Source organism: Chiloscyllium plagiosum, unplaced genomic scaffold (genome assembly GCF_037043375.1).
Source record: "Chiloscyllium plagiosum isolate Xiang-an unplaced genomic scaffold, Cpla_swu_hap1 HiC_scaffold_72, whole genome shotgun sequence".
Classification (NCBI taxonomy): Eukaryota; Metazoa; Chordata; class Chondrichthyes; order Orectolobiformes; family Hemiscylliidae; genus Chiloscyllium; species Chiloscyllium plagiosum.
Window position 1 is genome coordinate 134,332 of NW_028270211.1, and position 18,387 is coordinate 152,718.

Consider the following 18,387-nt stretch of genomic DNA (forward strand, 5'->3'; position numbering starts at 1 on the left):
AAGAAATTGCGGGAGCCCTGGTTGGTTCTTTTCCATCATTGCTGGCCAACACGTGAAGTCCTGGACGACTGGAGGGTAGCATATGCTGAGCCCATATTCAAGAAAGGCTACAAAGATAAACCTGGGAACTAAAGATCAGTAAAACTCAAATCTAGCGGGTAGGTTCCTTGAGAAGTTTCGGAGAGATTGGATATACCTGCATTTGGAAAGACAGGGTGTAATTCGAAGTCAGATTAGAATGGTGCTGGAAAAGCAGAGCAGGTCAGGCACCATCCGAGGAGCAGGAAAACCGATGTTTCGGGCAAAATCCCTTCATCAAATTCAGCACGGCTTTGTGCATGGGAGATCTTGAATCGTAAATGTGTTGGAGTTCTGTGATGAAGTGACCAGCAACGTTGAGGAGGGAAGGGCGGTATACATCGTCCATATGGATTGCAGGAAGGCCTTCAGTAAGGTTCCACATAGTGCGCTGCTCTGGAAGGTTAGATCACATGGAATTGAAGGGGAGCTGGCAAATTAGGTACAAAATTGGCTTGATGGTAGGAAGCTGAGGGTAATGGCAGAATGTTTGTCGGACTGGAGGCCTGTGACTAGTGGAATGCATCTGGGGTTGATGCCGGGACCACTGCATATTACATATAAACTATAATTTAGATGAGAATGTACAGGCATGATTTGTAAGTTTGAAGACGACACTAAAATAGGTGGCATCATAGAGAGTGAGGAAGGTTATCATAAATTTCAGAAATTACAGCAGTACTTTCATCAGCTGGGGAAGTGGGCTGAGAAATGTCAAATGGATTTTAATATTGATCAGTGTAAGTTTTGTATTTTAAAAAGTCAAATCAGGGTTGGACTTTCATAGTGAATGGTTGGGGTGTAGTGGAATAGAGGGACCTTGGAATTCAGGTGCATGGTTCTCTGGAAGTTGATTCACAGGTAGACAATGCAGTGAAGAAAGCTTTTGGCTCACTGGCCTTAATCAGTGTATATCACTGAGTATCGAAATTAGGGAGTTACATTGCAGTTGTACGGGATGCTGCTGAGGCCATATTGGTACCGTTATGTTCAGTTTTGTTCACTTTGCTACACGAAGGATGTTATTAAACTGGAAAGATTGCAGAAAACATTTATAAGGATGTTGCAAAGGACTCAATGGACTGAGTTATAAGGAGAGGTTGAACAAGCTAGAACTTTTTAGTATTGTGTGTATGAGACTGAGGGAGGATCATATTGAAGTCTGTAAGATCATGACAGGCATGGAAAGAGTGAATGTACCCAGTCTTTTTTCCCCGGGTTGGGGAGTCACAAACAAGAGAGAATCAGTGTCAGGTCAGAGGAGAAAGAATAAAAGGAAACCTGAGGAACAATCTTTTTATACACAGGGGCTGGTTCGCATATGGAATGAGCTGCCAGGGGAAGTGATTGAGGCGGATACATTAACAACCTTTAAAAGGCATTTGGCCAAATACACGGACAGGAAAGGATTAGAAGAATACGAGGCAATGGGGATAGCGTGGATGGACATTTTGGTCGGAATGGACCAGTTTGGGCTGAAGGGCCTGTCTCCGTGCTGTCGAACTTTATGACTCTTAACAACCATTGCTTGTTTCCCACTGAATGTTATATTGTACTTTTCCAATTCACTGGAGCTATCTTGACCCTCTAACCTTCAGTCTTCCATGATGTTAAACTGGAAAGTTCAAGCATTCTACATTGTATGCAGACGCCGTGTAAAATGCAACTTATTAATGTTATTATTCCTTAAAAGCTGCTTCAGTACAAGGTTATTAATTCTTCCTTCTGACCACACAATACCAAATACAAAATAACCTGCTCTCCAGTTCTCTTCACAACATATTCTACAACCTTATATACATTTACGGAATTTATTTTTCACAACATGAGCATTCACTTAGTTAACGCAGTTTAGATGCAACTTGAGACCATCCAATAAGACTGCGGTATCCACAATACGTGCATATCTAATTTCCAGAGCACATGATGCTGAGATTTTCTGCTAGCATTTTGGTTTTGATATATAACACACCAATATTTGCTTCTCCTTGCTATCTGTAAGCTCTACCTAAACTGATCCTGTGGAAGCTGAGGGACAGGTCTGTGTCGTTATTAGTGATAGACCTGGACAAGATATTCATGGGGGCTCACCTCGACACTGAGATGATCTGAAGAAATATCCTGCAATACAGGATAAGTATCAATTTCCTCCCCGCTCTTTCAGGATAAGAGTGACCATATACTCTCTGCTCGCTCACACTCACTGTACATCTGTAAAAGTACCGACCCCCCCCCCCCCACCGAACAAGGTTCATGCTCTCTCACACTCACTGTATATCTGTTATAGCATCAACCCCCGAACAAGGCTCATGCTCCCTCACACTCAAAGTACATCTGTTATAGCACCGACCCCCCTGAACAAGGTTCATGATCCCTCACACTCATTGTATATCTGTTATAGCACAGACCCCCGAACAAGGCTCATGCTCCCTCACCCTCACTTTACATCTGTTATAGCACCGACCCCCGAACAAGGTTCATGCTCCCTCACACTCATTGTATATCTGTTATAGCACCGATCCCCTCCCCCCCCCCACCCACCGAACAAGGTTCATGCTCCCTCACACTCACTGTATATCTGTTATAGCATCAACCCCCGAACAAGGCTCATGCTCCCTCACACTTAATGTACATCTGTTATAGCACCGACCCCCACCCCCCCCCCCCCCCCCCGAACAAGGTTCATGCTCCCTCACACTCACTGTATATCTGTTATAGCATCAACCCCCGAACAAGGCTCATGCTCCCTCACACTCAATGTACATCTGTTATAGCACCGACCCCCCTGAACAAGGTTCATGCTCCCTCACACTCATTGTATATCTGTTATAGCACCGATCCCCTCCCCCCCCCCACCCACCGAACAAGGTTCATGCTCCCTCACACTCACTGTATATCTGTTATAGCATCAACCCCCGAACAAGGCTCATGCTCCCTCACACTCACTGTATATCTGTTATAGCACCGACCCCCCTGAACAAGGTTCATGCTCCCTCACACTCATTGTATATCTGTTATAGCACAGACCCCCGAACAAGGCTCATGCTCCCTCACCCTCACTTTACATCTGTTATAGCACCGACCCCCCCCCCCCCCCCCCCCGAACAAGGCTCATGCTCCCTCACACTCACTGTATATCTGTTATAGCACCGACCCCCCTGAACAAGGTTCATGCTCCCTCACACTCAATGTACATCTGTTATAGCACCGACCCCCCCCCCCCCCGAACAAGGCTCATGCTCCCTCACACTCACTGTATATCTGTTATAGCATCAACCCCCGAACAAGGCTCATGCTCCCTCACACTCACTGTACATCTGTTATAGCACCGACCCCCACACCCCCCGAACAAGGCTCATGCTCCCTCACCCTCACTTTACATCTGTTATAGCACCGACCCCCGAACAAGGTTCATGCTCTATCTCCAAATAAGTCTCAGGCACAACAACTCTCACTATTTAATTCAGTAACTTTCTTCGTCACTTTCTCTGTCACCTACGCAATACACCCACACTAATAATACTATATGGATACAAAACTGTCGAGTGACTCATTCCAGACACCTCACAATTCCCCCCAACTACACCAGCACTAACAGCAGGGTCACCCATTCCCACTCTCCCTCCCACCCTCCCGTTCTCCCATTCCAGGAGGAAGAGCCTGGAATAGGACAGAAAGGCAAAGGCAGGTGGTGGAGTGCCCGATATCCATTCGCTCACCCTCTCCCCCCGCCATGTGAGTAGGACACTGGTATGAGCCGGAGAGGACTGGGACGCCTCGTGTGGAGATTCTGAAACATCCATGTCCCACGGACCGATTAAGGAGCAATGTCCAGTGAAAGACAAATCTCACTTTAAATCCACTGGCAGTTCCAACGACAGTACTTTCACTTCCAAAAAAGACACAGATACCTCACTGCACAGAGACGCAGATACAGAAATACACAGAAGTATTGGTAAACATCCCAATATGCGAACACGCACAATACTTACAAGGAGATAGGCATACACACATGTAGAAACACACAGAGACATATGCAGTCACATACGAATAGACACAAACACAGTTAAGAAACACACAGACTGATACACAGACAGACAGACATAGACACGCACGCACACGAATAACAAGCACATGGACACACACGCATATATATGCACACACACATACACACACACACACAGATGCACACACAAACACATGCAGTCACAGAGGAACAGAAACTAGTGGCATTAAGACGCAAATCGATATGCTTTGGATTAGTAAGGAGATCAAGGATTCTAAGGAGAAGGCAGAAGAATGAGTTTGAGGTACATATAAGACATTATTGAATGGAATTTTTGACTCGATGGGCCGAATGGCCACATTCTGCTCCTTGCTTTAATGTTCTTGTGGTGTTATGCTATCAGGTATTCTCTTTCTGAGACAGCAGCAGAGGCTGGGTTTGATACATATTTGATTGGGAAGTGTCAGTGGGAATGTGGGACAGGTTTGAAGTCCAGAATGCTTTATCTTTATTCCTAATTATTGTGTCCTTACGTCTGAAAAGAAGTGGTGATTTGATGTGAGGTTAACACGGTTTAAAATAACGGGTCCCACAATGAAATAAGGATGTTCATTTCACTTTAGTGTTGTGCTATCTGTGGTGTCCTCATGCTCAGGGAGCAGTGAAGACTGGTTATTGAAGATATTCAACTCTGAGCTAGTGACTGATCTTTGCTGGACTGGAGAGTCAATGTTTATTGGGAACAGACAGGAGACGGATGGTCAGACACAATCGTATCAGCCATGAGCATTCTGAATGGTGCAGCTGAATGACCAACTGCTGCCCCTACCACATGCGCTGTGCCCTCAATCCACCCACGAGGTTGTTACGGAGATGTACTACTCCCCCTACCCCATGTGCTGTTCTCTAAATCACCCCGAGGTTATCACAGAGATATACTGCTGCACCTACCCCATGTGCTGTTCTCTCAATCACCCCGAGGTTATCACAGAGATATACTGCTGCCCCTACCCCTTGTGTTGTTCCCTCAATCCACCCCTCGATACTGTTACAAGGTAGGGGACCACCCCTTTCAGTCAGGCGGGATCATTCCAATGAGACGGGAGAACACCATTCTGCCCCTCGAAGAAGTTACACAGGAATAGAGAATGAAGTAATTCAGCTCGTTGAGTACATTACACAGCCCAGGAAAAAAAACATTCAACCCACCTTAAGTGCTACACACGAACGGGGAAGCTATCGGTAACAGGAAATAGATAGTAGTGATCAATGTTTATTTTCAGGTTGCAAAACTGTAACTATTATAGTGCTGTAGACATCACGGCGGGATCATCAATGACAAATAATCTGTATCAAAGATCTTGAGGAAGGGAACTGAATGGCGTGAAGCTCAATTAGCGCATCACCAAGATGATCGTTCAAGATGTCGTCAAATGGAGATACTGAGTCTGCAATGTGATACAGACAGGGAAGGTTAGTGAGCAAACCTTCAACAGAAAGAACATAAGGTGAGTTGTCTATTGTGGCAGGAAGGATAAAACAATGGCGAACAATTTAAATGGAGAGAGATTGCAGAACTCTGTGATACAGACCGTTTCTGTGTTCCTGGGACATGAATCATATGAAGTCAGTCTGCAGATGCAGCAGAAGGTAAGTGGAAGGTTAGTGGAATGATACTGTTTCTGGCAAAGGTTATCACGTTTAAAGAGGAATGTTTTACTGCATTTGAACGGGGCATTGCTGAGACCACATCAGATACACTGTGTGCAGTTTGGTTCACCTAAACTTAAAAAAAGATATAGTTCTTTCAGAAGATTTTCATAGATGTTTCTCTTCGCTCATTCCTGGAAGGTAGGTCTTTGATTATGGGGGATTATCTGTTTTTTATCTGAGATTAAAAATCTTCTTGAACCATACATGACTTTCTGAAAGGTGTTTCAGCTGGATGCATGTTTCCTCTTGTTAAGGAGTTTAAAGCTAGAGAATAAATTTAAGAATAAGATGCATTGATATCAACACACGTATTATATAGACTTTGACCGATAGTTACAAATTACACAGACGCATATAAACATGTCATCAGAGGATAAAGCAGGGACTTTTTTTTCTAATGAAAGGCGCTGTGTACAACAGCGATGATGCACCTTCATATCGTCCATTAACATCCAATCCAGAGAATGCTCCAGGAGAGCACACATGGCCCAGTTTGATGTTCAGTTGACATTATTGTACATTTCAACACAGAGAGGGAGAAACATGTTCCCTTCCTGAGAAGCAGCAGCTGATTGATTTTCTCTCTTACTTTGTCCCCCCAACCCCCCAATAGCAAAATGTGAGACCATAAAATCCCTGAGTTATCTTCACCACTCATGAAGGATTCCTGGTGAGGACTCATTGGAATCTCTCCACTGCCGGAAGCAAAGGGTGTTCAGCCAAATCCAACTGTTCCACAAATAAATCCCATTACCAACAGCTTGTGTGAGTATAATAATCTCAAAGGCAGAATAACATTTGGGACACACTATCTTTTTACCATTTTTTGTGAGTTCAACTCCCTGCATCTCACATTTTTCTCAAAAATTACCCTGTCTGAGTGTTAAACAATTGGTAATATCACTAAACTAGCTACATTTAAAATTTGTTGTAACCAGTGGAGGAGTGAGACTGGAAAATGACACAGTTACCCTCCAACCTTTGTCGGAACACGAATGAAAAATTCTTATTGGACTGTTCAAGTGGGAATTCCCTTTACCGAACGTTTGTGGTGCCTGGATGTTTGCATTTGTTCAAGTTGTGCTGTATTCAAACATTTGACAGACAGGTGCATGTAGGAAAATGGTATACAGACAGAAAAGTGCTGCTGAAGCCACAATCAGATCATCTACGATCTTAGTGGCTTGTGGAACAGTGACAACGTGTCGAATGACCCACCCCTGCTCCTCAGTCCAATGTTCCTATGTTCAATTCAGCTCCGCAAACCTCCTGCACTGGTGCTGACGGGGGAATCTTGCTCCAAACACTTGGTCCAAGTAACACAGGATCTCATTCATTCCCTCCAGGTTGTCACACAGTTTGGTGTGGGTTGGAAAATGTTACTTCAAAACCCAGGCTGGGTTCGAAAGACAACTCTGGTCTCTTTACAGAGTGTCTCCTCTCTGTAACTTGTGTTTCATTTGTTGGTCATGGTATAGACCCAGATTCACTGTGAATTCAACCCCCAGACGAATATTTAGTGATCATTCATAAAGTACTTTGTTCTCTCTGATTGGAACGTTCAATAACAGAACGTGCAGGAAAATTACAACCATTAGCTTTGTAATTTCAGAATATAAGAAATAAGGAACAGGATCAAGACATTGTATACGATCATGGCCAATGTTCGGTTCATATTAACTCATCTTTTATGTCCAATTCTTCACAACCTCTCAGCTCTCTGGCAGATCAAAAATCCATCGACCACCTTTTTAAATATTTTCAGTGATGTCGCTCCCCTAGCTCTCGATACAAGATAATTCCTGACATTCACTACCCTCTGTGTGAGGAAAACACTCCCCACCGTCACCTATTGATATGAACAAGAGGGGAACACAGGGGCTCAGCAAAGAGTGAATAGCCTTGATATCAAGGCAGTATTTGACTGAGAATGTCATCGGAAGCGCCATCTTATTTGAGCTTAATGGGAATCAGGTGTCCCCTCGCCACTGGCTGGGGTCTTTTCGAGCACAAAGGAAGATGTCTGTTTGGGGGCCGAAAATCTCAATCCCACGACATCCCTTCAGTAGATCCTCAGGGTAGCTTCCTCAGCACAAACATCTTCAGCTGCGTCATCAATGTCTTTCCCCATCATAAGACCGGAAGTGGGGATGGTCACTGAGGGTTACACAATGTTCAGAACATTTTGTCTCCCATTATCTCCTGATACAGTCTGTGTCCGTGTTCAGTAAGACCCAGACAGCATTCAGGCTTGTGCTGTTAAAGTGTCGGTAACATTCATGTAACAGTGCTGTCAGACACAGTTAAAAGAGGAGCTCATTCAACATCTCAAGCTGGTTACATACAGAAATGTGGAAGCCATTCAACCCATCGAAACTACTGAACAAGAAGAGCGACAGCCCATTCAATAGTCCTGCTTGTTCCACAGGAAGAGAATGGGTCTGGTCAGTACATCGAGCTGTTAAACAGGATCAGGTAGAGTCTAATCAGACGCTTGAACCTGTTCCATGGGACCTGGAGGAGGCCATTCAATCCCACAAGATAGTTATACATGAACAGGAGAGTGTCACTGATGCTCCAATACAACAAACCAATGAAGCAGAGACTGCACTCATGGATGGCTGTACGAGGTTCCTCGTGGGTCACTTGCCGTTGGAACTTCTGCTACTTTAACGTGGTTTGCTGGCAGTGAGGAGGGAAGCCAAATGTTTTGTATCACGTCTCAAAGAGGCATCTTCCATCTCTGAGTAGACAGACCCATGTTCTCCATGGAGGTCAGAAGATGATGGGAATAGTTAACTGTTTTAGAATGAAGACATTGTGGCTGCTGTCAGGATTTTGGATAACGTGATGTTTAGTGTAGGATCACACAGTAAATGCACTATATTCAATGTCTGTCTGTCTGTCTCACACACACACACACACACACACACCCTGTATCGATATAGGGAGTGGGGGTGGGATGAGGGGAACGTCCTCAGAGGCTCTTGTAACCCGAGTAACAACAAGCCATGGATTCTATCACCGTATCAATGTCTGTTTAGAACATCATGAGAGACTGTCCATTGCCCTTAAGTTTCAATGCAATCATCTTTTATTCTCTCATAGCGCTAAAGATAAATCTTCATTCACTCCTCATTTTACCACCATCCCAGGGATTAGTCTGGTGAAATACCTGTGCACTATCTCTGTGGCAGGGCGATTATTTCTTGTAAAGGAAAGAAAATCTGTCCACAATTTCCCAAGACTGCCTCAACAACACTCTCAAGTTTGATCACAATAATTCCTTTTCCTCACTGAGACATCTCCTTTTTTTTCCTATGGAGTAAAAAGCCTTTCCTTCTCGCTACACTGCGACTGACGTAGAATTTAAAAGCTTCTGACATCTATATGTGGCCATCAACACATATAGAGGTGCCACGGGAAATGAACATCGCACTCAGGGAAAGACGAAGAAAGAATGCACTTGAAATAAGGAATGGTCACCCACCTGAATCGAAATGAGCTGTAGGAATATGGGAAACAGTCAGAGTAGGGAGCTATCTTTTCTTTTGTTATTCCCTCATGGGTCAGGCCAGCATATTATGCTGTGCTTGAACTGAGTGGCTGGTTCAGCTGTTCCACAGGACAGAAAAGAGTAAAACACATTGCTGTGGGTTTGCAGTCACACAGAGACCTGATCAGGGAAGGATAACCCATTGCCTTCACTAAAGGACATGAGGCAAGCCGATGGGCTTTGTACACTTAATGATGATGGTTTCACTTCAATGCTACCAATTTCCTTCATATTAACAGATTATTATTCTGTGGCTCTAGATCATGAGTCAATGACTTGAGCACCATGCATTATCTTCCCGTCAGACAGTTTCTGTGCAGAGAACAAGTAAAACATTTCAAGTGCAATTATTTTGTGATGGACATGTGGTTAGAAGTGGCATGAAACAGTTGATTCCGGATTTAACAGAGGCTCAAATGATGGTTTACTCAGAAGGTGCACTGTGGCTGACGATGAGACGGGGATATCACGATGGTGATATTGGACAGAATTAGCGAGTGGGGAGGATGTGAAGATATTGATCTGTGCAGGGCTAGAAGGATTATGGAGTTGTAGAGTTTCTCCTCGCATATTGATGAGTCATTTGAAAGTAGTAATTTGCTCATTATAATTTCTAAGGAATGGGATTTTTCATTGAAGCTGAAAACGATGACTTCCATCTTTCCTAATGTTAATAACATGAACAATAATTCAGTTTAACCTGCTTTAATAGACAGTTAGAATGACTTACCAGGAACACCAACTATAGCGAGGATGGGATAGTAACCACCTTGAATAACAATCAGTACATCATAGATCCTCCATACTATTGACACCCCAGGTTGGGAAAGCGAGTAAAGACTATTGGAAAAACTCCTGTCCATGTTGGATCATTCCAGTCTAATGTTCTCAGATGCTGATATCTCCTCCCTGTCTCTCTGGAGCTGCTGATCCCTGTAAGTACTGTCGGCGATGCTCCCATTCATACTATGGGATAACACATTGAACTGAATCCTTAATTAATAAAAGAGGCAAGCCCTCCAGTGACACATTTAGGATCCACGGAGACCGACATTAATCACAGCCACTGAACAAATATCTGTAGCCAGCGCCTTTCAATTCAATATTGTTTTATTAAAATTCAAAATAATGATTAACATTTGCTCAGTCTGGATTGGATATGCGAGGGTGACTGAGGGAACGAATGTTGAGTCTGGTAGATTAATTGTATGTAACCATTCAGTCTGCATTGGATATGAAAGTAATGCCAAAGGTATATCGTAACACCAACATTTTTCTCTGCTTATAAATGGAAACATAGACCCTGTAACTACTGCTGAGGCATGACAATATCAGTAAGAGATTGAGAGAACTTTTATAGGCCATGATCTGGAGAGAATATGTACCTAAGACAGTGTGGGTTATAACAGACAGACAGCATTGATATGTTAACAGAGAATTGTACGTAAGAGACAATGGGGATTCCAGATGTTGGAGAATTCAGTGTAGATAAAGGATGATAGTGGAGAAGACACAATAGGTCAGGCAGCATCCGAGGAGCAAGAGAGTAAACGTTTCAGGCAGGGCCCTTCTTCAGAACTGCGAAGGAGTAAAGGGGCTGAGAGATAAATGAGTGGTGGTGATAAGGCTAGGGGAAAGGTTGGTGATAGGTGGGCGAAACTAGAAGGTGATAGTGATAGGTCGGTGGGGAGTTAGAGTCGATCGGAGAGAAGGAAGATGGACAGGTAGGTTCCCACGAGAGGGCGGATCGGAGTCGGAGTGTTGGATCTGGGATCTGGGTCGGTGAGGAGAGATTTGCTAATTAGTGAGTACAATGTTCATGCCGTGTGTTTGTCGGATCCCGAGGCAGAAGATGAGGTGTTCATGGCGACATCTCTTCTGAACCCTCTTCAGCTTAATAATCTCCTTCCAATAACAGAACTTCACACAGTCCTGCAGAAGAGGCTTCATAAATGTCCTGCACAATCTCAGCATGAGTTCTCAATTTCTAACCCCAAATGTCTGAGCAATGAAGTAGCCTTAAACAGCTTGTCTATAAGTGCCACAAACTTCTGTGAATTCGATCGGCACCGGTGGGTCCCTCTTTTCTACAACACTACCAACGCACTAATATAATTGTATATCCCCCCCCCCCCCGCTTTTTATTTTACCAAAATGCAATACCTCACATTTATCCAAGTTAAACTCGAACTGCCACACCTCAGCCCAGTGAGTGATATTACTGCCCCCTCACCCTCCTGCTTCAGGTTTAAAAGGCCCTCCCCTCTCCAGAAGGCCTACATCACAAGCCTTGAGTTCACCAAAGACCAAGAGCTTGATTTGCCTTGTGCAAGCTGAGGGAGGAGAGGGTAAGGAGAGGCTGGAAAGTAAACCGATGCCTTGAATCACTTAATAATTTCAGGAAGAGGGAAGCCACATGTCAGAGGTTGGAAATAGTGGCCAGTGTTTTTGGCCAGAAATTGTGCTCTTTCCTCATCTCTGGTGTTCAGTGTTGATATCTATTCGAGATCCCTCACATTGCAGAGTGTTTCTGCAAGATTTCTTGCCCTAATATTGCAGATTACAGATAATAGCCATTTAAGCTGGAAATCATAGCCAAGCAATTAAAGAAGTTGCTTGGCAGAGCACGTGCACTCATCATCCAATAGTTGAGGCTAATAGCTTTTATTTGTTTAACAATGATTACTGAAAAACACAGGCAACAGTTATGTTAATCAGAATGTAATAAATCGATATAGAGCTCAAAACTGACACTTAAAATTCTGGGCATGGTATAAGTCTTGTGTGGTGGATAGCGCCCCTGCCCCTGGGGCAGAGCTCTGGATTCGATTCACTTCCATGAACTTGTGGTAGTGTCACTTTCTCTGGAACAGATGATCTCGATTCTGTTGTGGGGTGTGTCACAGTATGTTCAAAAAAAGCTGTTGAACAAACACACAGGAGAAGCACGTTGCAACTTTAGGGGCTAATGTTGAGTGGTGGTAGTGCCCCAACCTCTGAGCCAAAATGTTCACATCACGCAGAGATGTTTCATTATATGTCTGAGCACGTGGATTAAAATGATTTTTGAAATGTGACTTGATGGAGTCAATGTAAGGACTGCACAAAACACTACATAGCACAAACAGGGAGACAGATAACGATCTGTATCCATGAACACCAACTAACCACGAAACGACACAACCAGCTATCCTTAGTAGCCACACACGCAGATGGCAAGCAGCATGAGTTCGACTGGAACAACACTACTATTATAGGACAAGCCAAACAGAGAAAAGCCAGGGAAATCCTAAAGGCATGGCACTCATCCACAGCTTCTATCAACAAACACATCGATTTGGACCCAATATACCGGCCACTGCAGCGGACAGCTGGAACTGACAACCGGAAGCTGCAGAGACAAACTACTATAAATGCTGGAGGAAACATGACAGAAGGGCTTCACAGGAGGCTCCCAAGCACTGAGGATGTCACCTAGAGAGGAGACGACACGTCTGCAACATAAACTCCCAGCTCGGTGAACAGAACCACAACAGAAGCACAGACAGACCACCCTCCACCACCACGTAGTCTCCTGCCAATAAGCAGTTGTACACAGAAACACACACACACAACCCTACACCACCAAGTTGTTTCCTGCTATTGATCAGATATATACAGAAACACGCACACACAATCCCCCTCAAGCACTCTGTCTCCTGCCAATAAACAGAAATACACAGCAATGGACACACACAACCCTCTAAAAACACGTTGTCCCCTGCAATTCAACTGATATATAAATAAAACACACATGCACACAACCATCCACCACCGTCCTGCCTCTCCCATTAAACAGGGATACACAGAAACACATACACACAAACCTGCTCCAATACCTGTCTCCTGTTATTAAACAGTTATAGACAGAAACACAAGCACACAACCTTCCACCACCACCCTGTCTCCTGCCATTAAAGAGATATATGCAAAAACACACATACAACCCTCCACCTCTGCCCTGTCTTCCGCCATTAAACAGGAATATGCAGAAACACATGCACACCAACTTGCACCAATACCTGTTTCCTGTTATTAAACATTTATAGACAGAAACACAAGCACACAACGTTCCACCACTACCCTGTCTCCTGCCATTAAACAGATATATGCAGAAACACACACACACAACCCTCCATCATCACGCTGTCTCCTTCAATTAAATAGATATACACAGAAACACACACACACAGCCCTCACCAAAACCCTGTTTCCTGCCAATAATCAGATTTACAATGAAACACACAACACAACCCTCCTCCACCACGTTGTGTCCCGCTACTAAGCAGATTTACACAGAGGCACACACGCGCACACACACACACACACACAACCCTCCACTAACACCCTAACTACGGTCAATAAACAGATATACACAGAAACACACACAAAACTCTAAACCACCTGTCATGAAACAAATATAACAGAAACACACACACAAAACACTCCATGTCCACCTTGTCTCCTGTGATTAAACAGACATACACAGAAACACTCACACACAATCATCCACGACCACACTGTCTCCTGCCATTAAATAGATATAAATAGAAACACACACATACAATCCTCTACGACCATCCTGTCTCCTGCCATAATACAGATCTTCACAGAAACACACAAACACACTTACACACAAATGGTCCACCATCACACACTCTCCAGCAATTAAACAGGTATAAACAGAAACACACACACATCTCGACATCATCCCCCGTCTCCTGCCATTAAACTGACATACACAGAAACACACACACACAACCCTTCACCACCACATTGTTTTCTGCCATTAAACAGATATACACGGAAACACACACACACGCACACACAACCCTTGACACCCAACTTGTTACCTGCCATGAAACAGACATACACAGAAACACACACACACAACCCTCCATCACTGCCCTGACTCCCACCATTAAACAGGGATATGCAGAAACACATACACACCAACCTGCACCAATACCTGTCTCCTGTTATTAAACAGATATAGACAGAAACACAAGCACACACCCTTCCACTACCACCCTGTCTCCTGCCATTAAGCAGATATATGCAGAAACACACACACACAACCCTACACCATCACGCTGTCTCCTGCCATTAAACAAATATATGCAGAAACACACACACACAATCCTCCACCATCACGCTGTCACCTTCCATTAAACTGACATACACAGAAACACACAACACAACCCTCCACCACCACATTGTTTTCTGCCATTAAGCAGATATACACAGAAACACACACACACAACCCTCCACTAACACCCTACCACCTGTCAATAAACAGATATACACAGAAACACACACAAAACTAAACCACCTCCGTCTCCGTCCATTAAACATATATACACAGAAACACGCACACACAAGCCTCCATGAACTGCCTGCTGCCATAACACAGATATACACAGAATCCCCCCCCCCACACACACACACACTCCAGCGATTAAGCAGTTATAAATAGAAACACACACACATCTTGACACCATCACCCTATCCCCTGCCATTAAATAGACATACACACACACGCACACACACACACACAACCCTCCAGCACCACATTGTTTTCTGCGATTAAAGAGATACACACACACTCACACATACACACACAAGCCCCGACACCTAATTTGTTTCCTGTCATTAAGCAGATATACACAGAAACTCACACACACAACCCTCCACGACCACCCTGTCTCCTGCAATTAAGCAGATACAAAAGAAATACGCACACAAAACACCAGCACCACCCTGTCTCCGGCCATTAGACAGTTATACAAAGAAACACACACTCGCCATTCTCTACCAACACGCTGTCTCCTGCTATTAAACAGAAATTTACAGAAAGATACAGACAACCCACCACCACCACTCTGTCTCCTGTCATTAAACAGATATAGACAGGAACACAAACACATACAACCCATAATCCCCACACTGTTCCCTGTCTTTAAACAGATATGCAATGAAACTCACGCACACACATACCCAACCCTCCATCACCAACCTGTCTCCTGCAATTAAACAGATAGACACAGAAACACGCACATATTCCCTCCACCACCAACATGTCTCCTGCCATTAAACAAATATATGCAGAAACACACACAGACACAACCTTCCACCATCACGCTGTCACCTTCCATTAAACAGACATACACAGAAACACACAACACAACCATCCATCACCACGCTGTCTCCTACCATTAAACAGATATACGCAGAAACACCGTACAACCTTCCACGAACACCCTGCCTACTGCCCTTAAACAGATATACACAGAAACGCTCATACATACACAACCCTCCACTACCACCCTGTTTCCTGCCAGTAAGTACACAGACACAGAAACACAGACACTCTACATTCCACTACCACACTGTCCCTTGCCATTAAATTGATTTACGCCAAAACACACACACACCAGCCTCCTCAACCACCGTGTCCTACAATTAAACTGATATATACAGAAACACACGCACACATATTTACAGTACCACCCTGTCTCCTGTCATTAAACAGTTATAGACAGAAACACACACACATCTCTCCTCCACCACACTATCGCCTGTCTTTAAGCAGTTAGACACAGAAACACGCACACACTATCCTTCACCACCACCCTGTCTCCAGCCCTTAAGTAGATGTATACAGAAACAGACGCACACAACAATCCACGAACACCCTGTCTCCTGCTATTAAACAAGTACACAGAGAAATACGCACACAACCCTCCATCACCACCCTGCCTCCTGCCATTAAACAGGTACATACAGTAATCCTCAATCACCAGTCTCTCCTGCCATGAATCAGATATACACATAAACACACACACACTCACACCTCCTCAATCACACAGTCTCCGGTGATTAAACAGATATAAACAGAAACACACACATCTCGACACCAACACCCTGACTCCTGCCATTAAACAGACATACACAGAAACACACACACAACCCTCCACCACCACATTGTTGTCTGCCATTAAACAGACACACACACACACACACACACACACACACACACACACACACACCTTCAACAGGAATTTGTTTCCTGTCATTAAGCAAATAAACAGATATTTACAGAAACATATATACAACCCTCCACCACCATCCGGTATCCTGTCATTAAACAGGTATACACAGAAACTCGCACACCCATTCCTCCAACACCACCCTGTCTCCTGTCTTTAAACAAAAATGCACTGAAACACACACACACACATCCCTCCACCATCACCGTGTTTCCTGCCTTTAATCAGATATACTCAGGAACACACACTCAAGACGCTACACCACCACCAATCTGTCGCCAGCCCTTAAATAGATATTAACAGAAAGACACACTCACACAACCCTCCAAGACCACCCTGTCTCTTGCCATTGAGCAGATATACACAGAAATGCACACACACATTACCCTCGACCACCACCCTGTCTCCTGCCATTAAACAGATATACACAGAAACACACATACAACCTTCCACGAACATCCTGCCTACGCACAAACCTCCAACACCACCTTGTCCTCTTGCCATTGAGCAGGTATATGCAGAAATACACACACACAACCATCGGCCAACAGCCTTTCTCCTGCTATTATACAGATATACACAGAAACACACACGCAATTCTCCAACACCACCTTGTTCTCTTGCCATTGAGCAGAGATATACAGAAATACACACACACACACAACCCTCCACCACTACCCTGTTTCCAGCCCTTAAACAGATCTACCAGAAACACACACACACAAACCTCCACGACCACCCTGTCTCCTACCCATAAATAGATATACACAACAACACACACACGAATTCCTCCACCACCACTCTGTTCTCCTGCAATTAAATATGTATACACAGAAACACACACACACCATCCTCCTCCACCACCCTGTCTCCTACAAATAAACAGATATAGACAGAAACATACACGCATATCTTCAGCACCCTGTCTCAAGTCATTAATCAGTTACACACAGAAACGCACACAACCCTCCAACACCATCCTGTTCTCCTGCCGTTGAGCAGATATAAACAGAAATACGTGCACACAACCCTCGACCTCTACCCTGTCTACTGCCCTTAAACAGATATACACCGAAACACAGACACATAACAGAACCCTCCACCACCACCCTGTCTCCTGCCATTAAACAGATATACACAGAAACACACACACAACCCTCCACGAACACCAGTCTGTTTCCTGTCATTAGGCAGATATATATACAGAAAACGCACACAACCCTGCATCACCACCCTATCACCTACCGTTAAACAGACTGGCACAGAGAAAAGAAAACACACAGACAACCCTCCACTAACACTCTGTCTCCCGCCATTACACAGATATACACAGAAACACACACACCCAACCCTCCACCACCACCCTGTTCTCGTGCCAATGAGTAGATATACACAGAAATACACACACAAAACCGTCGACCACCAGCCTGTCTCCTGCCATTAAACATATATACACAGAAATACACACACACACACAACCCTCCATCATCACGCTGTCTCCTTCAATTAAATAGATATACACAGAAACACACACACAACACTCCACCAAAACCCTGTTTCCTGCCAGTAATCAGATATACACTGAAACATATAACACAACCCTCCACCACCACGTTGTCTCCCGCTATTAAGCAGATACACACAGAAACACACACACACATACACACACACACACACACACCGTACGGTCAATAAACAGACATACACACAAGCACACAAAAAACTCGAAACCACCTTCCTGTCTCCTGCTATGAAACAAATATAACATAAACACACACACAAAACACTCCATGACCACCTTGTCTCCTGTGATTAAACAGACATACACAGAAACACTCACACACAATCATCCACGACCACACTGTCTCCTGCCATTAAACAGATATAAACAGAAACACACACATACAACCCTCACGACCACCCTGTCTCCTGCCATTACACAGATC

General features: G+C 44.2%; 1 long non-coding RNA gene across 1 annotated transcript in view; it reads right to left on the minus strand.

The window, feature by feature from the left end:
* Nucleotides 1–5,344: 5,344 nt before the first annotated feature.
* The window catches only part of LOC148134110 (uncharacterized), a 113,690-nt gene continuing 100,647 nt past the window's right edge, over nucleotides 5,345–18,387 (minus strand). The window contains exon 9 of the long non-coding RNA XR_015755911.1: nucleotides 5,345–5,532. This is a non-coding gene — a long non-coding RNA (uncharacterized LOC148134110). The remainder of the gene's footprint in view (nucleotides 5,533–18,387) is intronic.